This window comes from Podarcis melisellensis (genome assembly GCF_964234715.1).
Source record: "Podarcis melisellensis genome assembly, chromosome: 5".
NCBI lineage: Eukaryota > Metazoa > Chordata > Lepidosauria > Squamata > Lacertidae > Podarcis > Podarcis melisellensis.
The window spans coordinates 78,482,039-78,506,003 of NC_138537.1; the positions used below are offsets into that span (position 1 = coordinate 78,482,039).

Below are 23,965 nucleotides of genomic sequence, written 5' to 3' on the forward strand. Positions count from 1 at the left end.
CAAGGGCTTTCTGTCCAATGCCGCGAGATCCCAGGTTGTACATTAGTCACATGTTCTCCTTCTACATGGCTCTGCTGATGACTCAAAGGAACACCAGAAGCTGTCTCAAATCGAATCAGTCCACTGGTTTATCTAGATCAGTACTGTCTTCATTAAGTGGCAGTGGCTCTTCTGACAAGGATATCTCCCAGTCCTACCTGGATATAATGGGAACTGTACCTGGGATTGCTTGTATGCAAAGCACACAATCTACAGCCATTCCCACATGAATACACTCGGTCCCCAGGAAGTGATAGTGAGTGAGGAACTGGAGTGCCTAAAGGAAAGGATCTGCCAAAGGCTCTACAGTGGTTCCTCGGGTTAAGAACTTAATTCGTTCTGGAGGTCTGTTCTTAACCTGAAACAGTTCTTAACCCACGGTATCACTTTAGCTAATGGGCCCTCCCGCTGCTGCTGCGCCGCTGCCGGGCAATTTCTGTTCTCATCCTGAAGCAAAGTTCTTAACCCGAGGTACTATTTCTGGTTTAGCGGAGTCTGTAACCTGAAGTGTCTGTTTTGCTATTAACATCAGAAAAGAGAGGAGATTAAAGAGTCCTTTGTCTGCATCTCTGCCTGGGTAGAAGTGAGTTAGTGGGTGCAGGCAATGTTCCTGAGATCCTTCAGGAGGAAGGGCAGGATGTGAATTCAAGAAATAAATAATCAGCATTTCCCCAGTGCAAAATGTGTCCCTTTTAAAAAGGAGTTGCCAGCCAAGGATTTAAAACATAGGAAAAGGACCTTCCCTCTCAGGTCTATATATATATATATATATATATATATATATATATATATATATATATATATATATATGCAGGTTTTGGTGTCCTCGGGTGTCTTCCCGTGTAAAAGTTGGGGTGTCTAGGCGACGTTTCGACGAGGTCTCACTCGTCATCTTCAGGCTGGTGCTTTCGGCTTCTTGTTACTGGAACAGAGCAGGATCTCAGTGTTTGAGTTCCTATAAATACTGTTGAGGGGGTGTGGTGTATAGCCTCCAATGTTCTGGGCAGAGAGGAAGTTCCCAGGCTAGTGTGCCTTTTCTTCTTTTGTTCCTTAATTACTTGAGGGATATCTTGAGTGATTTCTTGAGTGATATCCTGAGTACCACTTAGGTGGGTCATTAGGTGTGGATTGGTTGCTAAAGTCTTTGTGTCTTGACCTCTTGAACTTTGTGAAGAGTTTTTCTGAGAAGATGGCTGTACTGCACTTAGTTGTGCTCTGGCTTGGCGTTCTGTGTGCCTCTGGATCTGGTGTCAGTTTTTGTGGGGAGGGCTAATTTCCAGATGTCTGGCAAGCGGGATGTGTCGTCACGCTTGTTCATGTTGTGAGGGTGTTTCTCTATCTCGATGGCTTCCATGATTATTCTCTTGTGGTGATGTTCCATGTTAAAGAGCAATTTGGAATCTGCAAAATTAATTTCGTGTCCTGTTTCTTTCATGTGTTGGAAAAGAGAGGAAGTTTTTTCTTCTTTTTTGACGGCTGTTTTGATATTGTGTTTATGGAGGATTTTGCTAATTTTATCTGTAGTGCCCTTTTGCACCAACCAAAAAATAGCCAATATCCTCAGAAACCCCAAGGATAAAATCCAGTTGGAAAACCAAGGGGTCTATGAAATACCCTGCAAAGTCTGCCCAGCCACGTACATTGGACAAACAAACAGACGAATAAATGCACGTATCGCAGAACACAAGAATGCCGTCAAAAAAGAAGAAAAAACTTCCTCTCTTTTCCAACACATGAAAGAAACAGGACACGAAATTAATTTTGCAGATTCCAAATTGCTCTTTAACATGGAACATCACCACAAGAGAATAATCATGGAAGCCATCGAGATAGAGAAACACCCTCACAACATGAACAAGCGTGACGACACATCCCGCTTGCCAGACATCTGGAAATTAGCCCTCCCCACAAAAACTGACACCAGATCCAGAGGCACACAGAACGCCATCACCAATCAACCACACCAGACCCAAACCCAAACCCAGACCCTCTCCACAGATAAATTACAGACACCATCCAGTAGCCAAACCATGGTGGCACCTCCGGATGCTGCACCCCCCTGCAATCCCTACACAGATCTGGCTGACACAGGCCACAAAACCACAGCTCGCCCCTATACACGAAGCCAAGGTCAAGACACAAAGACTTTAGCAACTAATCCACACCTAATGACCCACCTAAGTGGTACTCAGGATATCACTCAAGAAATCACTCAAGATATCCCTCAAGTAATTAAGGAACAAAAGAAGAAAAGGCACACTAGCCTGGGAACTTCCTCTCTGCCCAGAACATTGGAGGCTATACACCACACCCCCTCAACAGTATTTATAGGAACTCAAACACTGAGATCCTGCTCTGTTCCAGTAACAAGAAGCCGAAAGCACCAGCCTGAAGATGACGAGTGAGACCTCGTCGAAACGTCGCCTAGACACCCCAACTTTTACACGGGAAGACACCCGAGGACACCAAAACCTGCATATATATATATATATATATATAATTTGCATTAGGGTTCTGATTGAACCATTAAATTCTTCTAATGGCTGATTGAGTCATTAGATTAATTAGTTCCAGAACTTACGATAAATTAAAAAGACTCCCCAATTAATTGGGCATTTAAGGGGGGCATCTATCCAAGTACTTACAACAACCACAGAGGAAAGCTGCCACATTACAGATTTATTAATTTATTTAGTATTTATCTTATTCTCTTCCTTTTCTCACAAGCTTCCTATCATGAGACCCCAGGGTGGTTAACAATATTCATAAAATGCAACATTAAAAGAACTCCTCCTGGCTCAAAGAGTAGAGGGTGATGCCTGCTGAGCTATCTGAACATCTTTTTAAAGTATATTTTCTTTCTTCGGAATTGTTTTTTGTATGTGTGCTTTTGCGTGCATATCATTTAAAGCATGCTTCCTTTCTTCATAGCCATTATTTTTATTCAGAGGTATATTTCATCAATCAACGGATTGTTTTATATGATCTGTTCATGAAACATTTATTTAAGGAGTGGTAGCCCCATGTTTGCAGGTAGTGCTTGGGTGAAATCAGTTTATACCGTAACAGCAGGCTAAAACGGAGGCTGTTACACTTCAGGGTGTTGTAAAATATGCACATTTTACTGCTCTAATTTGGTCTAATTGGCTGGTAGTTTCTCTTTGTTCGGTGTTTTTGCATGGCTTTTCAGTAGTCGGAAATATCTGATTCCTCACTATTACTGGGAATGCAAACGGAAGAATTATGACATACAAGAAAGTAAATGGAAGTGGATAATTGCAAGCCAAAGTGGATGTTTTGATCCGCTTGTAGGGAAAACAGGTGGCAGAAATTTCATTGCCAACATGTTGGTTGCATAAATTCCAGCCTCTTAAAATAATACCTATAAAAACAGGCTATTTAAAGATCATTTGAATGTTGATAAAAGGCATCTTCTGAAGAGCGCGATGGAAAATGTGTATAATTTTCAAAATAATCTGGGGAAGATGTTGAAGGTTTACAAAATGGGAGAGGCTGGTAACATGGCCAACTCTTCCCTCAAGCATCTAACTTACCAGTCTGGTGGTATGGCATGCAGCGTGCCAGAAACTTCCCAAGCCAGCTAATAAATTAAGCAGAACATGATGCATTGTCAATGCCATCTGCTGCAGGTCTCAGCACTGACACAGAGCAGCAACTTCTGCCCCAAATGGATCAGACTCTCCCCCAAATGGTGGTATTGGCCATTCTGAACCCAGGCTTGTGGTTTACCTCTCTGCAGACTAACCATGTGCTGAAACCAAGGTCTATCCCATGGTTTCTAATTTGTCTAGGAGAGCTAAACAATGAGCTCTTGTCTAGGCAACATGTTAAACCGTGGCCATCTGTCATGGATGCTTTAGTTGAGATTCCTGCAGAGCAAGGGGCTGAACCACATGACCTTTGGAGATACCTTCCAACTCTACAATGCTATGATTCTATGCCTTAGCTCAGTGAGGCAGCAAATTGACTGGGGAAGAGAGACGTGGCCAGAATTTCATGAAGCCTGCACACTTGTGCATTTGCACTATGCTATGATTTGGCTTGACATGACATGCGAATCAGGCCACCCTCTGTTATTTGGCTTTCAGAATTGCAACAACCATGACAACTAAATCAGAGAAACCAGCAAACTCACAGAACACTTTCTGCAGAAAAGATGCCCTCTGCATTTCACTGATTGCAAGTATCTACTAGATAGATGTTTTCCGAAATGTCTCTTTCTCACAGACACAAGAACAATGTCCTCAAAGAATGATGTTTGATAGAATCATAGTGTTGGTAGGGACCCTGAGGGTCATCTAGTCGAATATCCTGCAATGCAGGAATCACAGGGTTATACTTCCACGCAGCAGCTCTCAACTTTCACTGGCTTTCTGGGAGAGCTATCCATTGGTAGCCAATTCAGAAGAATTTGCAAAATCTACCAGTGTGTCTGTTTTATCTGCTTTCTACCAGCTTTCATATCTTTGAAGGTTATTGTGTGGGAGCTGAACTGAAACACTCGTCAACCCTCTGCGGTTGGCATCATTGAGAATCTGGTTGCTGTATTACATGCATGATAAACCCACGATAAACAGTTACCTTTAAAAGGAGAACTGGAAAGAAATGATTTTATTAAACAGACCATCAGCTGCACGTCTCACAATGTGAGACAACATTACTGAATGTAAGAATGTTGGGTGCCACATCTGATACACGGGGGGGGGGGGAGACACACCACGCAATTTAATACCCACAACCAGCCATCTGGTCCTCTCCTCCAAAGAGCAAACAAACAATGTGTTTCAAAACATTTCAATTCTGTTAGCCATATCCTTTATGAATTGGAAACATTTCCTATTATGTCTTCAGGGATATTATTTATGAATTCCCAAATTCATATGGAAAGGTGATCCTAAAGATGGACTGAAGCTGAGCAGGACAGGAACCCTAAGTTCCCTAGCCCTCCTTTCTCAGCTGACTTCACCCCATCTTTCTTTCTTTCTTTCCATCCCTTCTCTCAGCCCCTTGGCAAGACATTTCCTCTGTCCCCCGGCTCACCTTCATCCTTACTTCAGACTTCTGCATCCTTCCTGTCCTCCCTTCAGTCAGGCTCAGCTCTAGCCTGCTCCACTGGCTGTGCTTGGAGAAAGTACTGCCTTTGTGACATCACTAGCCAATGCACCAATCCCCACATCTCAGAATTCTTGTCCATTGGTGGGGAGCAGTGTAATGCCTGCAGATGATGTCACAAAGGCATTACTTTCTCCCTAAGATGGGGAAACCTTTCATGTCAGTTGGCCATGTAGTTGCTAAGATAAAAAAGGCATTTCAAAGCAACCTTCTAGGGGCCACATGCCAGTGGCTGGTGGAGTCAGAGGGAGAAGTAACAAATGCACATTTTACCTGTGTGAAGTAGGCTAGTTTCTTCACACACTCACAAGCCGATCTCTATCCTCCATCATCCAAACAAGAAGCATTATCAGAGATCAAGAGCAAACCTCTGGATCTATAGGTTCAGTACCCTAATGGCTGATGCTTTTAACCTGACACTTATGTGCCCTATTTCCCCTCAAATACAAAAATAAATATCTTGCAGATGAGGCACTCACTAAAATCATTAAATTCTGGGCATTCTTAAAATTGCCACCAGATCTCTCAGCATTCATTTGAAAGCCCAGCTTAGTTACTGAGAAAAGCAGAAGCCAAAACATTTAACTAGATTGTGTTAAATCCACTTCAGTTTTGCCATCTGAAGCACGTGGGTGATTTCCTCCAACTGTCATTGATAATTTTTTTAATTAAAAAAAAATAGAATTAGTCATTGTATTCTGCCCTGACTATGAAAGGAAATATTTATAAAATGCTCCCTTTTAAGTATTTCATCAGCATGATAGCATCAAGAAGCTGAGAGAAACTTTATTTTTTTTCTTTTCAGAAATACTTGCTACCAACAGCTTTCTTAAAGGAAAAAAAAATGAAGCAAATTTGGAAGGTTATTGCTGAAATAAAATAGCAGAGGAATTCCAAGGTTATTTATTTTACTTTATTACATTTATATCCAACCTTTATTCTATCATGGAACCCAAGGTGACATTGTGGTCACCCATCCAGGAATGACCAGATTCAGGCCTGTTTAGCAGGGTGATAACCTTATGTGTCTTAGCTAACTCATACCCTGAGTTAGCCAAGATAATTTCGATAAAACTAGGCACCATTTTTGAGGGGAGTTCTGCTGAATTTTAGGCTGTCACCACATTTTACTTAAAGCAAAATTTCTAGAGAGTTTGGGGGTTGCTTCTCAGGCAAAACCTCTGACAAATTTTAGTGGAAGCAGAAAGTTTTGCAGCACACTCCTTTAGTATTAACCAAACAAATATACCAAATTGAAGGGGGGAAATTGTGGGCAAGTTTATCACCCAGCCTTTCCCCTCTACTCTCTCCCCCTACCTCTGGGATACCATATTGTCTTACACTCAACGTAACAAAAAAAACCTTTATAACCTGTACAAAAAAAAAAAGAGAGATATTGTACGTTCTTTTGTATTTCATGAACATCTTTAATAATAATGAAATATAAAAAAGAACTATTTCTTGAAGTAAAGTTACTGCAATGTTGTGACTGATACAATTACATATATTCTAATACTTTGCTGGTCCACAAGGCTCTGATACATGGGGGTAAATTGATTAAATATATTTAATGGCTTTAGGTATTGCATTGGACTGCAATACATTACATTACAGTACACTAATTCATTTGAAACTGATATGCAAATTATAATCCTCCCCACATTCAGATCACAGGAGGCAGAGGAAGGAAAGTCAAGAAGTGTCAATCTCAGATAGAAATGTATAGAAAAAGTGGCTATGATGAGAATAAAAGCACAAATAACTTTAAATAGGTGAAAAGTCATTCTGGACAGAGGAAATGCAAGCATGATGTGAACTAGAGATACATTGCCTTAGGGCAATTGGTTCATACCCTCCTAGTGTCCCTATCTTCCAGGGCTCTCCCTGATTTAGAGAAACCGTCCCAGTTTCTGATTTGATCCCGGAATGTCCTGCTTTTCCTTAGGATGTCCCTATTTTCATTGGATAAATGTTGGAGGGTACAAGAACCTTTATTGAACTAAAGAGCTGGACAGCAGAGGCAAAGCAACTGCTTATATACATTTCTGAAGGTCTGGGCCACTCCCACTCCCAACGCGATTGGTTTTCTAAACTTCCAAGCTGCGAATCATGACTCAGAGTTTAAGGGCCAGTGGCAGAGGCCCAAATCCTGAAATGTTCTGTGATTGGATATCATGTATCGAATCAGAACTTAGGGGCTCAGAACCCTCAGTCCAGACTCAAGCTCAGGCAAACACAGAGCACTGAATACATAACAAATAGCATGGGTTACTGGCTTTCGTCTGTGGTCCAAGCTTAACCTGACAGGCAGCTGGAAGCATCAGTTTCCTTAAGTCTCAAGTAAGCATCAGGAACTTCCACTGGAGAGATGAGTAGGATGGTGATTCACAGTTTCTAATGAAATGTTGACTTCATTCACACCATGCATAAGCGTCTTGTGCCTCCTTTCTGGAAATGGGGTGATTAATATAGCGGAAGCAGCAATATAATAACAGCAGCAGTACATTAAGTGAAAAGGTTGGCATTAGTGAGAATCTCCCCAGCACCTTGGTAAACAGAAAAGTCTTGACTAAATATCACACAGGATACAGATGATGCAAGCAGCATCAGACCAGGGTCTACAATAGACTTCCATAGGACAGGTTTCCCATAGATGTAGATTTTACATTGGTGCCATCAATGTACACAGATCCAGTTAGAGTATAATGCACACTTGAGTAAAGTGTAAAGGGACCCAACCCTAAGGAGGATACAATCTTTACTGCAGCATTAGAAAAGACAATAAAATATTAAGGTGGGTGGGAAGAAAGAGGCAATAGATGCTAGAAAGTCCTTACAACTCAGGGGCAGTTTCTCCTGCTCAGCGTTTGTGTATTGCTAAACGTGGCTGCTGTTTTGCCAGTGCAATCCCTGTCTGGATAATTTAAAAGATCTAAACTGATGAATTATTGTGATATTAAATGCAGGTTAAGCAAATTGTATCGCTTAATGATCCTTGACACTATGTTGATCAAACTGCCTGTCAAACTGATAGGAAGATTTCTATCAAATGGCTGATTTCAGGAGATATTTATTATATGTCTCCATGTGACAGCTGGGATCAGATGAGGCAAGATGATTTTACAGCTCCCAGATATGGAACACTTGGCCTAGAATGCTGAATGCTGATAAAGCCCCAAACTACTTACCTCACCAACCCAAATTTGAACAAAAGTGATCGTAGAAATAAAGGAACTTAAAACCCGTTTTGTTTATGATTTTGTTTTCGTCATGTGAAATTAATAAAAACATTTCTACATACTTCAAATAGTATTTTTTTTTAAAAAATAAGACACTAAAATGAATAATTCAATATCACAAATGTTCTTTGTAGAACAGCATTGTTAACAGATTAAACATTTAAAATTACAGAAAAAGATGACACATTGGATAAAGCTCTAAAGAAAGTCATAAAAAACAAGTACATCAGATAACGCATGAGGTGTTATTTTATCCGTGGGATTAATATTGTATGGACGAGGAAGAAGGGATGAGCATGCTCACTCCTATCCCCTTGTCACCCTCCACAAGTTGGAGGACTGTGATATGGAATCCCTTCTCATCAAGTAAAATCCATGGGGTGGTATTCTACTAAGTTTTTCTCAGAGTAGACTCACTGAACTTAATGATAATGACTAAGTTAGGCCCATCATAGGGCTGCCATCTTTTTCCAAGACACATCCTCATTTTCATGGGTAGAGTTGTCATAGCGATCCATAGTTAAAAGCAGAAGTTGGCAAGTGTGTCCTCTTTTCTGCTCTTCAAAATACGGCAACACTAATTGGATTTCCTCTGAGTAACACTTAATGGAATACCAACCAATGGTACTAAAACACGCAGGAATCCTACAGGTAGAGGATGCTCCCCATCGTAGATAGTGGCTCTCCAATTCACAAAGGGTGCTGGAGACCCAAGGGCACACATCCCTGTTTCCTCTATACAATGTGAATGGTTTGCTTTAAAGGAACACCTGAAGAGGGCTCAGAATAGATAGCTGATTCCACTCGGATCATGTTTGCAGGGCTATAGCAGGCTAACACAATGTGACCCTCCAAACCAAATGTACCTTTTGAAAGATTATCTTAAGAGACAACACCTTTGCCTTTCCCAACCATGCATGATCTAGAAATATGTATAAAACAGAGCATTTTTGCAAGCCCATGCACTAAACCCTGTGTCTGGAGCCCACCACCCATAAATGAGACATGACACCCATGTATGGGTTTAAATTAGGCCACAACTTTATTAAATTCAGGTGTAGGAACCTTGGCTTAGGCCTTGGAAGGTATCCCTCTCATACCCCACAGGGGCTGAGGATGCAGAGGGCAGTCAGGTGTTGTTGGAGGGGACTGTAAAGCGTGAACTTACACAGCATGCCCTCCCACTTCACCAAAGCCGGGAGTTTGACCTCTATGCCGCTGCTCTAGGGCCAGTGACTCCCACAATTAACCCTTTAATGGGCCCTGCAAACTCTGCTGTATGGGGGTACATCAGTACGCTGCCCCCGACTCACAGATAGGCTATAGAATACCGACCAAGGCCTAAAACCACTAAAGTTGTGATGAATCCCAATGGGGAAGGCAAAACCTACCAATGCAGGGAAATTCCTTCCCGGTTCTGAATACAGCAACCATCTTATGACCATAGCAGCGCCCGCTGACCTAGGAAACAAAAGGTTAGCCTGCAAAAGAAGACCATGTTATATTTTAGGGAGGGTTGAGCGGGTGAACCTGGAAAGAAATCAAAGTGAGCCTGGGCTGAAGAGCACCGGCCCTCATCGCACCCCCAGCTGGCAGCCCATTGGCCTGCTGAGATGGGGGTGGAGCAATGGCCACCCTGTAGCAAGGTGGGTAGCACCTGGCTAGGTAAGCCCACACAGTGTCACAAACCCTGCCCCCCTCTTGGAGGAGGTGAGTGGAAATTATAACCCCACTCTGATTATAATCTGGTACAATCATTGGTAGCCAGAGACTATTGCTTTCGGGCCCAGGTCTATTTCACAGGCCACCAACTGCCCATCTTTGGTATTCATCTTACATTCCTTTACTGTGTGAATTCTAAGTATCTGTTTATCCAATCAGAAATTGGAAATCAAACACCATGTGAGTTACACAAGCAACTTATCAGGAAAGCCAATTTACATAAAAAGAGAAATTGGTTCCAAATGCTATTGTATTATTTTGGGAACTGAGCAACTCAGAAAAATTATGGACGGTCTGCCAGCATTCTACAAGGAGGAAGGAGTGGGGGGGGGGAGAGAGACTATTTATTGTTGGTAATTTTATTGGATATGAAATATTTGTTCAGCTGTGCCTAAAATAAAACGGCTTTCTGCTTTTTAAACTGTGCTGTTTATCACACAACTAGGAGCCAAGTGTCATATTCATTTTAGGTGGCCAAGAATTAAGTGACCAGGAATAAATATCACATTAATCTGCATTCTGGAACAGGGAAATCAACCATTATTTTTGGTACATTAAGGCAACAGCTCTTAGCCTCATCTATTTAAGGATATTAGACTCTATTTTGCTGTTTGGGGGATAATCTTGTTCATTAGCACACTGTGCACAAGCACTCCTTTGAATTATACATTTTTAAAAGAAAACTCAGCATTTACTTTGTCCATTAATGTTTAATATATACATTATACTAAATTTGGCTTTGGGGACTTTAAACCATCAAGCATAAAGAGAAAGCCATAATAATCAGTTATCCTTTTTGCCTATACTTCACTCCAAGCAGGGTTTTCTGTAAATTCTGGGGATTTAAACATTAATGCACCAACAGAACTTAATATGTCTCCTGTGAGATCAATCACGTGTCAAGAGTATTCATACACAAAACCAGGAGGCCAAGTGATTCCAGGCACAGGTGAGGCAAGGACTGAGATGGGGAGATCTGTTGAGTCACTATCACCTCCTTAGATGTGATGTCATTGTCATATACAGCCAATAAGGGCCAGAGATTATCACAAGGCTTTTCTAATGTAGGTTGCCATATGTCTGGATTTTCCCAGAAATTTTTGCCGCTTTCCACCTGGGCACTGCTTCCAACTGCAGTATTTTGGGTATGTCTGGGAAATTCCAGATATATGACAACCCTAACTTAGAGTGTGGGAAAGTACTGCGCTAAAGATTTCTCAAGCATTTCCTCCGACCATTCTCCATCTATTTAGGAAAAAATTATAAAAGGAGGAGAAAAGTTTGGTAAAGCTCTCATGGATGGGATGCAGAGATGTTGTCATGGTTAACTTACTTTTGAGGTGGCTGTGAGGTTTGTGAGTGCCTTTTCATTCTACAAATCGTTTTGTCAGTAGTCTGCATGATGCAGCCTTCCTGGGTGCCCAAACTTTCCCGGAAATATAGAGAGGCTGCCTGCTATGTGCCTGACACTTATTTGTTGCTTTAAAAAACAACAACACCAGGCCTTTATACTTTTCGGAAAAGGACTAACCTTATGAACAAAATCACCAGCTGCACTGACCTCTTGTGCTTAATAGTTAGCCTCCCTGACTCCCTGCTCAGCAGAAGATATCATGAGGTACCATATTTTTTGCTCTATAAGACTCATTTTTCCCTCCTAAAAAGTAAGGGGAAATGTGTGTGCGTCTTATGGAGCGAATGCAGGCTGCGCAGCTATCCCAGAAGCCAGAACAGCAAGAGGGATTGCTGCTTTCACTGCACAGTGATCCCTCTTGCTGTTCTGGCGTCTGAGATTCAGATTTTTCCCCCCTTGTTTTCCTCCTCCAAAAACTAGGTGCGTCTTGTGGTCTGGTGCGTCTTATAGAGCGAAAAATACGGTAATTTCTCTGAGGTAAAGCTCAGGGGAAGATATCAAGAGGTAATTTCTCCCATCAGTGTTTTTTTTTTCCCTGGGGAACTGGAGGGGGGTGTCAAGTGCTTGAGAAGAAATATTTAATGGAAATTAAAGCACACCTAGACACCCATGAGCTGGTTGGAACATAGATTTGTGAATTAAATTGCATAATAGGAGGGGCCTTGCAGTACTAACAAGTTGGTTCAAGGACTGTCTCTTTCTTTAAACAGCTTGCACTAGCTTACATCTCATTTGTGGCTGAATGAGAGAGGGCGAGTGAGGAGAAGACAGAATAAGATGGCATAGGACATTATTAAATGGGGAAAGGAAGCATGTTAGAAGGGGTGGATGTCTTCTGTTGCAGAAGTGTCCTATCATTCTGTATTATATTACTATACAAGTTGGCAAGGAATAAGCCCGATAAAATAAAAGAAGAAATAGCAACATGTGCAATGATGGTGCAACGATAAAATCAAACCACAATTTAAAATGCTCAGCTTTTTATACATGTAGTAAAAGGTAGCAATTAAGCAACCTGCAGGATAAAGTAACCGAAATGCATTATGCTTGTTTGACAAATGGTTTGTACTGCCTCCCCTGTGACTTTATTTAAACCAAGAACTATAATCACAGGATTTCAAAAAGTATTCAGCTGTTCAGTACTTGGGAGTTTACATTGTCAGATTTATTAGTCAAGCTTAAAAGACTTTAAATATTGTTTCAATGGGTGTAAAAAACAAAAATGTGCAGATTATTTATAGGATAAAACATTATCTGGAAACAGATCTAACTGGCTCACTACAAATTATATATACTTTGTGAAACCAGCTAGAATGGTACTTCTCTTCCCACACAGAAAACTGAAAAAGCTGAGAAGCGCCTCTCAAAAGCTAAGTATGGCTTCCTATTTGTTGGGAAGAAGGCAGATACCCTCTCTCCCATTTAAAAGGAATTTATTTGTCAAGTCCATATTCCTGACCCCCTTAGTAACGGTTTTTGGTGAAAAATCAAACTGGCCAAATTCAATTTTCTTTTTTACAGATTGTATAGCCAAGTGCACTCAGTGAGTTTTCTCCTTTCTTAACTTGCATATTCAATCAAACCCCAAATGTTGTCACAGTGCATAAATCTGCATCTAGTATATATTTTGAAAAGTTTGTCTCTTCTCTATGCATTTATTTACCTCTTAAGACAGGTGTCACTAGCCTTTTTGGACCAGTGAGCACATTTTGAATTTTGAGAGTTCTGTGGGTGCCAGTCACAAAATGGCTGCCATAGAGGACATGGCACAACACAAAATGGTTGCCTTGAGAAGCATAACAGAAAATTAGAGAATAATGTCATTGCTGCTTTATTCCATTTACACCGCAGACAATCTCATGCTTACCACAGAAAGTCAACTTTTGTTCTGCCTTTGTCCTGATTATCATAGTGCAGCTGTCAAAGACACAATAACCCTGATTTTCCCTATGTCATCCCTAAAAACTGACAGGTGGGAGCAGTCAAGCTAGCTCATTTCACAAAAATTGCTTAGAATGTTACCTGCACAGTTTGATTAATAACTTTCTTTCTAAGAGGGCTAAAGACGTACTCATGGATGGCAAGTTGATCAATAGTTACAGAATTCTGGAATAGAATAGACTTTTAAATAGGAGTAAAATGTGGGTTAGAATTTTTTTAACAACATTTATTTATCGCTGAGCAAAGTTTTGCTGGCAGCTGAAGCTGGAATGGGCCCAGCTCCCAGAGGAAAGAAGCTAATTCCATGTTTTGTTGGATGAATCAGAATAATTTGCCAAGCCCCAGAAATGATGCATGGCCCATAGACATAAAATAATAGACAGCTGCTTCTAATCACAACCTAAACAATTCAACCTATTACAGTACAGGTGGGAGAATGGGCTTATTACATTATACCCAAAAAGTAAAATTCAAAAATAAACAGAGAAGAGACCAAAGAGAGAGAAAATAAGCAAACAATAGCCAATCCTATTAGCAATGAATGTCAGTTCCTCTTACTCATAGAGACCTTGCTTAGTGGCTCATTTTAAATATATATTGATTTTTAATGCATACTTTAATTTCTTTGGGGACTTTGCAAACTAAATTCCATTTTAAAATTCATAACTCAATCAATAAAGAAGAACAATGGATGACTTTATGCCTGCAGTTACACACAAATGTAAATATGCTGTGAAGCTTGCAATTTCGTTCTAGTACCAAATGTAACAGAGGCCTGGTTTTTAAAGAACTATTAAAGTTTATGAAGGGAGTTGAATATGTAGGAAATCTAATCATATCAAGAACTTTATGTACAAGTGTGAGGGCTTATTTCTCTATTACTCATGGTTAAGGGGAAGGAATGTCTGTTGGAGGGCCCAGCAGTTATGATCAGGGAAATAGACAAGCAATGGTGTATCTGAGAGGAATTGCTTGTCAAAATTGGCCAAACCGTTTTCTTTCAGGCCTATTTCCTGAATTTGATATAAATTCTCCTGCTGCTCAGGTGACTAACCGCACTCCTGGAATGTGGTCAAAGGGCCTGTAAAATATTTTGTCTTTTCTGAGAGAAAGAAAAGCATAGCTCTATAGTGAAGGTAAAGCTCCAATTTAGTCTGGTTTACAGCTAGTACCAAGCACGGAATCTGCCCTACCTGCAAATAGAAACCTGAAGCAGTTTACCTGCTTGGGGTTTGGGTTTCTGAGATCTTCTCTTTCCACATTCTTGCCCAGTTTAATCTGCACTTGAGAGCATTACCTGGAGAATACCTCATTCAAAGATGAATAACGGTCCATCATTAGCATTTCAAGTCAGGTTTCATCCAAATTGAATTCTGGGTGATTTTAGGTTTTGGGGTAAGTGAAAGATGAAGTAGAATCTGGGGTCTATATCAAAACCAAATAGTCTCATGGACAAGCATAGCTCAGAGTTTTTCAGCCCATTTATCACACGTGCAGATAACGTATTTTATAATGAATCCCAATAAATGTTACTATTAAGGATACTTTGATAATATTTCAGCTTTATGTGAGGAAATCACTGGATTCTGGTTTGCAGTGAGAAAAATATATTGACATCATTTAAAGCAACGTACGTGAACAATACGTGGTGTTTTCCTGAAATTATTAACAGCAGCAGGTCTTCTTGGGATATATAGAAGAAGAAAAATGGGAGAGAAATCTGCAATTTGTAATTACAAGTGATCATGGCAATTGCAGGGCTGTAATCAGTGCTGCTATTCCACTAGCACAGCAGACATCCACCTGGGACATAAAACTTCCTCCTCTCTCACAGCGCACCCTTACCCCACCTCCTCAAAATCAATCCATAGTGTTGGATAATCCTCGGGAGCTGATTTTTGAGTGAGTACAGGGAGATGCTGGTGGTGGTCTAAATCACTGAGCCTAGAGCTTGCCGATCGGAAGGTCAGCGGTTCAAATCCCTGTGAGGGGGTGAGCTCCCGTTGCTCAGTCCCAGCTCCTGCCAACATAGCAGTTAAAAAGCACATCAAAGTGCAAGTAGATAAATAGGTACCACTCCAGCAGGAAGGTAAACTGCATTTCCGTGCGCTGTTCTGATTTAGCCAGAAGCGGCTTAGTCCTGCTGGCCACATGACCCGGAAAAACTGCGGACAAACGCTGGCTCCCTTGGCCAGTAAAGCAAGATGAGCACTGCAACCCCAGAGTTGTTCGTGACTGGACCTAACCGTCAGGGGTCCCTTTACCTTTACCTTTTACAGGAAGAGGAGAGGAAGTCCCACTTTGTGAGCCGAACTTTGTGTGAACACCCACACACCATTCAGTGGAACCCATAGTTTTTGCACAGGGGTGAAATATGCATTCTAGTAGGGAGGGAAAGTGAAGCCACCTTGAAATGGCATCTAACCCCTGATCTTAAATGATTTAATAACACAGACATTCATATTTTGGGAAATGTAGGGCTTTGAATGCCAATCCCTGTTATTGTTACTGGACATTTCCTAGAAGCCAAACATTATGGAGCATTGCACCAGATGGAACATGTAATATGTATCAGAGGGTATGCTATGCTTTTAAATATTGTGATCTTAAACTAGAATATTCATTGGAAACCACCAGATGTGCCTACGGAAAGAAGCAGGTCTCTTGCAGAGCACATAGAATCTTTCTGAGATTAAAAACTGCATAAATTACTAAGAGTGCTGCATTATTACTCAGGATTAATATCCAACTTTTCTTCAGCTTCTGGAACTGATTACTGAATGCTTCAACATGTTACAATGGCTTTATTTGCTATCCCTTGAGCTGCTCTAGAAAAGGAAACATTTCCCCAATGTGGTTTTTAGAATCTTAATTAACTCCAATGCAAGAGTTACCTGTTTATCTATTGCTAGCAGATGTTACCCAGCATTACTTGGGAAGTCCAAGAAGCTATGAATACTGAGATTCATAAATGGATAATTTAATTTTAATTTTTAAAAGTCCTGAAAGGAAAGTCCCTGGAATGTAAAGGTACTTCAGAGTGCCCACCAAATCTCTAGTTCTTTCCCCCTTTCCTTGCACAACCTGCTGGATGTGGCCAAATTAATAAACAACAAGCCATGGCTAATAATGCCCCAAACGGAGTCAGCAGCCCAATCGAAGCAGTGAGAGGTAAATAAAAACAAAACAAAATCCATTGGGCAGGCCAAATGAGCAGATGAGCTGAAAAAAATCCTACCTGGCCATGAATTGACCAGAAAACTTGCACTGCAGCCTAGGGCAAGGGAAGAAGCCCTCATTCCTGGCCCCATGTTGACATGATATGTGGATGCATAATGCATCGTTTGGTGTCTCCATCATGCCTTCCCCCAATGTTTCAAAAATCACCACTATCTGTACACTATGGGTGTTGGGAGTAGACATATGTTTTACAAGCTGAACCTTTCCATTTGTAAGTTAAACACAGCTACGCTCCATGAAGTTTACTCCCCAAGTATGTATATCTAGGACAGCAATCATAATCATACCACAAAAAGGTTTAGTTTTTGAGATATCCCATTTACCCTGATGAGCCCCAGTTCCCCCCAGCTGGGGGGCTGGGAGGGATACATGCCCAAGGCCTAAGCCAAGGTCTTCCTACATTCGGAAGTTTAATAAAGTTGTGGCCTAATTTTCATTCCCTATAATGTTGTCAGAGTCTTTATTCCTTCCTTATGATCCCTGGGGGCTGGGGCTGTCGCCGCCTGGTCACGCAATATAGCAGGCATGAAAAAGCCTACAGCACAATGTAATTGTGTGCAAGGGCCTCAGGGAGTGATTTGTACTTTGAGAATGGGGTGTAACAACCAAATAAAAAGTCCCCATGCTCATCTATGGAATGCTGGAGGGTATGTCAGAACCATTTTTAAGCTTTCAACTGTTGCTTAAAAAGACTGCCTAGGTCAAATTCTGATATGCCGGGTTTGGGGTATGGCAAATGTAACTGGTCCACAGCACTGCTGAAAGCATTGTTAGCAAGATGTGAGCAGCTGCTTTAAATAAGGCCTTTTCTCTGATGAAACATCTTTATTCATTGAGGATTTTTTAGTATCCAGAATGCATGGTACATTGTGCAAAGTACAATATTATTCTATCTCCATTCTCTCAGGCTTCAATCTCTCTTCCTCACCACTGAAAAAGAAAACCCACAAGATTAATTTAAACTGATAGAATACAATGAAAGGCAAAGAACTTTATTCTTCCTCTGAAAACGGCTATTTTAAAAAAAATGCTACTTTCTTGCATGGTGGGTCTGTGCCAAGTTTATGCTAAATATTACTATAGTTTCTGTGTTAAAAAAATTGTCATGTCCAAGGCCAGTGACACACACAAAAAAGATCAGCCATCAAACCATTTCATTAGCCAGCTAGCCTTCCTGTCTGTATAAGTGCATACCACGCAAGAAGGAAGTGTCACTAGTCGTGAAAAGTGGCTATTCGACAATTTGAGATGAATGTATGTGAATTTTCCACTGTGAGACATCTAATTGCATGGGTAGATATGTTCAGGAAGAGTGCTGGTGCCAGGCAGTTTAGCACTTTAGGCAAAGCTAACTACTTGCACCCTCAAACTGTCTTTTTGCTAACTTCAGTTTTCAATAAAGATGTCTTATAGAAAAAAATGAAATGACCAAAACTTGAAACTGCTGAATTTATTTTAAATTGCAAGAATAAGTAATACATCAGTCTTTGATTAACTTTCTCAAAGACAAATAAAATGATTTAACACAGAGATCTTTTGGAATAATCTTGTGAATTGTGATGATGAAAATTTAAGTCTCATAAAAAAATTCAGTATCAGGCACATACAAATCTCACTTTGCTTGCCTTTTCCTTTGCAAATTTTGCCACCAATTTCTTCGGGTCAAATGCTGATACTTGGGCATGTTCAACTGAACATGCCAAGCCATCTAGTTTCCTCTGCAACATTATTGAGCATATGCAAGTTTTTATAAGTTTGAGCATTGAGAAATTGTGTTCACCACTTGCCACTGACGTTGAAAGTGTGAGAAGGATCCTTAGAGCAACAGAAACATTACGCACATTATCCAGGCATTTTTGTTGTAGTATGAAGAGAAGTACTCCTAATGGACTTTGGAAGTCTTCAAGCTATTACTATAAGTTCACAGATCTTCAGCATCAATATCTTTCTTTGTGCATCAATGATTTTTACAAATCCTTGCAGGCCTTAAGTACATCTTGAATAGATTTTTTTGTTGATACACTACAGGAATCCAACGAGGTCATTACATTGTTGTAGCTGTTGGCATCACCCTTCAACGAATTGTAAGGCCATGTCTAAGACACCCTATTAGAAATCTGCTTTGAATTTCTGCTTTGTATGTTGTGGTGCCTCTTCTTGGGCCTCAAACTGATGTTTCTTTCTCCTTTTTCTAACATGTTCTGTCTCAAAGTTTGGCAGTGTTTCTAGCTCCTTTGCAATCTCAATAGCATCTATCAAAACTTGTTGAAAACCCTGATCACACCCACAGCTATATGTAGCTCAGTTGCTTAGAGTGTGGTGCTAATAATGCCAAGGTTGCAGGTTGGATGCCCGTATGGAACAACTGCATTGCAGGAATAGATGGTCCTCAGTGCCTCTTCCAACACTGCAAATCTATGTTTCTATGAACCAATGGTCCGATTCAGAATTAGTCAGCTTCCTGTGTTTCTATGGATGAAGCACGTGGCAAGAAGTGGGCAGGCTCTTGTGTCCTCTGCAGCACAATGGTGTTAGCTGTAGCCACTATCAATATGTATTTAAATAGCTAGTTTTCAATATTCTGTCACTTGGTTGGATTATCTAGAAGCAGGGGGGGACTATGCAAAGGATAATGTAGGACTGAGCTATAAATCAGTGGTGGGTGAATAGGTCTTCCAAGGATGGTCCAACATCTGCCTCTCCTTTCATTATGGACTCATAGCTTTGACACTGACCAGATGAGAACCTTTCAGACAGAAACATCCCATTGGCTGATCTCGTTCTTCACGCAGAAGGGTGAAATCGATTCTGATTCTTAAAGAGCTCTTAGCAAAACAAACATTTAGGAATAAACTTTTGGAGAGACAATGTATCTGCCGTAGAGATATCTCTCTTGTGATTATTTCATCTGGAAGATTTTGTGAATAATTATAGTAATCATTATTCTTTTCAAGGTACTGAAATAAAAATCAAAAATTTACAGACTGACGCCTATTTAAAATGCAGGTGTAAAGCAGCAAACTTCCCAAAGCAGTTAATTAATGCTAGAGTAAAAATCACCCTGAAAAACAAAAGAGTATATTCAGTTTATTCATAACCGCGGAGAATGAAGGTTTTCATATTACCTTGTAAAATTTACAAGGCAAGGTGTAAGTTTGCTCAGTGGTTCAGGTTTTGGGATTCAGCATCATGTTTCTCTACTGCCCATCCATTGTTGTTGTTGTTTTGTTTCTCTTTTGAAAGAAAACTCTGATAAACCCAGGTTATAACTGTAGAGACTGGAGACATATTCTAGAAGTCATATCCCTCTTCACCAAGTAGAAGGTGGCTTGGAGCTCTGAGATTTCTACAAGTCCATGGTATCCAAAAATGCCCTGAGCTGTAAGGAACTTCCTGTGCCAAAAATTGGGTGTCCCTCTCTGATCACTGAATCACCCCACTGATTCATCTCTGATTGGGAATTCCATGCACACACCCACATACTCTTAACCCACACACACTGCGACTACAAGCATCAAATATACCACTTCCAGTTTTGAAAGTAACCCCATTGAAGGCTTACTCTTGAACAGAGAAGTATAGGATTGTGCTGTCAGCTGACGTTGAAGATTTCCACATGTAATATATGCCAACACGCTTTTCTTCCCCAAAAGGAGTTTCTGCTGTAATTTTAATCTACTGAGCTATTTTCCTACGAGATGTGAGATAGGGTCACAAATTACAGATTAACTGTCTTTCCATCCTTCCAAAAGTTTCGTGTTTCACATTAATTTTTTTTCAAATCAGGTGGCAGAAAAGAGTAATGAATTAAATCTCAAGCATCTTAATCGGCAAAAAATACTTGGATCTGCAGGATCCTTCCTTGGGGCCCTCCTGGGCAATACAATATTATAGCATGTGTTGTTCAGGCAGACTGAAGATCCTCTTAAGGTCAATACTATGCAACGTAAAAGGTCAAGAATGGGCTATGTAAACCAATCTACTAGCATGACCTAACTTGTTCTGCTGAAGGTTGTTCACTAAGGAGGAAGGCAAAACAAATGTGGCAAAAGAAGTGCTGGTTTTCTCCTTCACTGCTACATTGACTTCACACTCCAGTGTGGTTTCATTTTTTAAAAAGTGACTGCTTTAATTCATTATTGAAGAGAGTTCACGTTTGAACACCAGAAAATGAACATCTTGTCATATCAGATATTTCACAAGGCAGTGGAGGTTGATGCATTCCAAAGGCATGAAAATGGCTTAAAAGCAAACTGAGGTTCTCCACCCTCTTTTCCCGTTCTATTGTTTTGTTTCGGTTTCTGATACTAAATTTTTCAAATGTCGCTTCAGGTGGTGGGGAAGCAGCAACACATTAAGGCTCGAGTACCATTTAGCATTCAGACGCTTGGGCCGGCGCCTCATCTTGTAAATCTCCGCATTGCTTAACTAGCTCTAAGTGGAAACATACTTCCCAAAGCACTTTGGAATCCCATTAAGGGGGGGGGCAGCACACACCTCTGGTTAACTAAGACTCAAAAAGGGATCTTTCTCCCCCTCTTCACATTTGTTAGATTCTTAACCTACTTGGATCACATGCACAACACCAGGGGGGGCTACGGGGGCAGTTGCCCTGGGTACACAATTGTTAGAGGCACAAAATTTCAACACCCGGTGCTGCCTCAATACAGCCCCGTGCTTCTGTCACTGGGTTCAGTTGAAAAGGGCTTCTCCATGCGAACCAGGAAATGACCTCTCCAGACAACAGAACGACTCTTCTTTTCTTATATCTGTGGCCACAATGCTCTGTTGTCTTTGTCCATGAAGTTTCCTTGGCAGGGATACTGGAGTGGCTTGCCGGTTTCTCCTCCAGGTGGATCACGTTTGGTCAAAACTCTCCACTATGACCTGTTCATCTTGGGTACCCTGCTCGGCATAGTTCATAGCTTCTCTGAGTTATTCAAGCCCCTTCGCCACGGCAAGGCAGTGATCCATGAAGTGATCCATGATCACCAAAGAATTGATGCTTTTTTAATTATGGTTCTGGAGGAGACTCTTGAGAGTCCCATGGACTGCAAGAAGATCAAACCTATCCATTCTTAAGGAAATCAGCCCTGAGTGCTCACTGGAAGGACAGATCCTGAAGCTGAGACTCCAGTACTTTGTCCACCTCATGAGAAGAGAAGACTCCCTGGAAAAGACCCTGATGTTGGGAAAGATGGAGGGCACAAGGAGAAGGGGATGACAGAGGATGAGATGGTTGGATAGTGTTCTCAAAGCTACCAGCATGACTTTGACCAAACTGTGGGAGGCAGTGGAAGACAGAAGTGCCTGGCGTGCTCTGGTCCATGGGGTCACGAACAGTCGGACATGACTGAACGACTAAACAACAACAACAGCAATTCTCTGGGTGATGTGGATGTCATTAGGCAGTTGAAAGTGCATATGTACTCCATCCATTTTCCTCCCTCCCACTCACCTTCCTTGCAGCCATTCCTCCTCCCTCCCACTCACCCTCCTTGCAGCCCAGGGGGCTGGCAACCTATGCTATGCCTCTTCACAATACAGATGTTCAGAGTGCCCTTATTTACCAGCTTGGGTGTTCAGGTTGACCTTATTCCAACTACCGTATTTTTCGCCCCATTAGTCTTGGCGGGGGAGAAATAAAGAAAAAATATATCCCCTCCCAGGCACGGGGCTGGGGCGGGAAGCTGTCCCCCGAGCTTGCGGGGCTGGCGGCGGGGAGCAGCAAGCTTCTCCCCGCCGCCAGCCTCCAAACCAGGTTGGGGGACAGCGGGATGGCGGTGTTCCACCTCCCCGCTGTCCCCCGAGCTTGTGGGGCTGGCAGTTGGGCTCTCCTGAAGCCTGGAGAGCGAGAGGGGTTGGTGCGCACCGACCCCTCTCGCTCTCCAGGCTTCACCGAAAGCCTGCATTCGCCCCATAGGAAGCACACACATTTCCCCTTCATTTTCGGAGGGGAAAAAGTGTGTCCTATAGGGTGAAAAATACGGTATTTGAAAGGAAGAAGGGGGGGTGCCCACTCGCTCTACCCCTCTGTCACAACACCGTCACCACCTCCCGCAGTTTGGAGGGGGGACTCCCAAAGTGAGGCTCTCCATATAATTTAGAATTCCGCGGAACCACAGGTCCCCCCCCAACACATGATTTAGCAGAACACCTGAATAGCTTGAGCCCAAATTAGATATTATGAGAAATTCCTATGTGCAGCTGAAAAGAGACCTGAGTACATCCTACACACACACACACACACACGTAACATTTACCAAAATAAATTGCATTACATGATATCATTGTGCTCCAGGTGCTCCCTCACCACTACCCCATATACACAAGTGGCAGCTACTGAAGTCCTGGGAGGAAAACCTCTGCCCCGTGGATTTTGCACCCCCCCAAGCAATGTTTATTGCCTGCCCCTGCAAGATGCAATGACTAATAATGAGTCGAAACCTAATTGCAAGTAGTCTGTTTGTAGCTGGAGGAGCACACGTAAGCTTGTCAGGCTGTTGTTGTTTTAACCATCTCTTATCTACTGTCTTTAGCAAATGTTGGGGGGGGGGACACACCTTCTTTGCAGGAAATTGAGCAAGTGAAGCATTTGGGCATGGAGATAGTGACAGATTCTTATCCCTTTGATAATAATTCACCCCGGAAAGGCCTCATTTTAAGGTCCCCTTCAGACACTAGGGGGAGAAATTCTATCCATTTCACATTTTAAGGTGAGCCCACCTATTTTTGCATTTCTGAAATGACACACAAACCAAACCACACCCATTCTTCCAAGTCCATACTTCTCTGATTCTTGCAGTACATTTCTCCAGCCCATGAATATATAGGGAAAAATATGCTAGGTAAAACCATGCATTAAAATGAATATTAGTGAAAGTAGCATACAAAAGTGCAAAAAAAACCCCTATATTAGGCAAAATTATATGAGGCTTTGAGCATATGTCTATAAGACAAAATTGAATACAAAAATGTGTGTAATGTGCAAATTTCACACTAAAACACTGGTTTTGTTTTCAAGAGGGCTTGAAAATCCACAAACTGATGTGATGTGGAGAACTGAGTTCAAGATTGGACAAATGAGAAACTGAGAGAAACCTAACTGTGGCTGGGTCCGATTGCCTGAGTTTTTCCTATCCAATTGTTCCTTTCTCTCCTTGGTGGCTGTTGATTGGATGGGAAAGTTTTACACAACACATCTCCCCCAGATAATTCCAATATTCTTGTGTACCTT

General features: G+C 41.5%; 1 long non-coding RNA gene across 1 annotated transcript; it reads right to left on the reverse strand.

The window, feature by feature from the left end:
• Positions 1–2,837: 2,837 nt before the first annotated feature.
• On the reverse strand, positions 2,838–5,181 carry LOC309371285. The gene is made up of 3 exons (XR_014169013.1): positions 5,101–5,181; positions 3,594–3,640; positions 2,838–3,259 (listed from the first exon to the last, which is right to left on the reverse strand). It is a non-coding gene; the product is annotated as an uncharacterized lncRNA (long non-coding RNA).
• Positions 5,182–23,965: the final 18,784 nt, after the last annotated feature.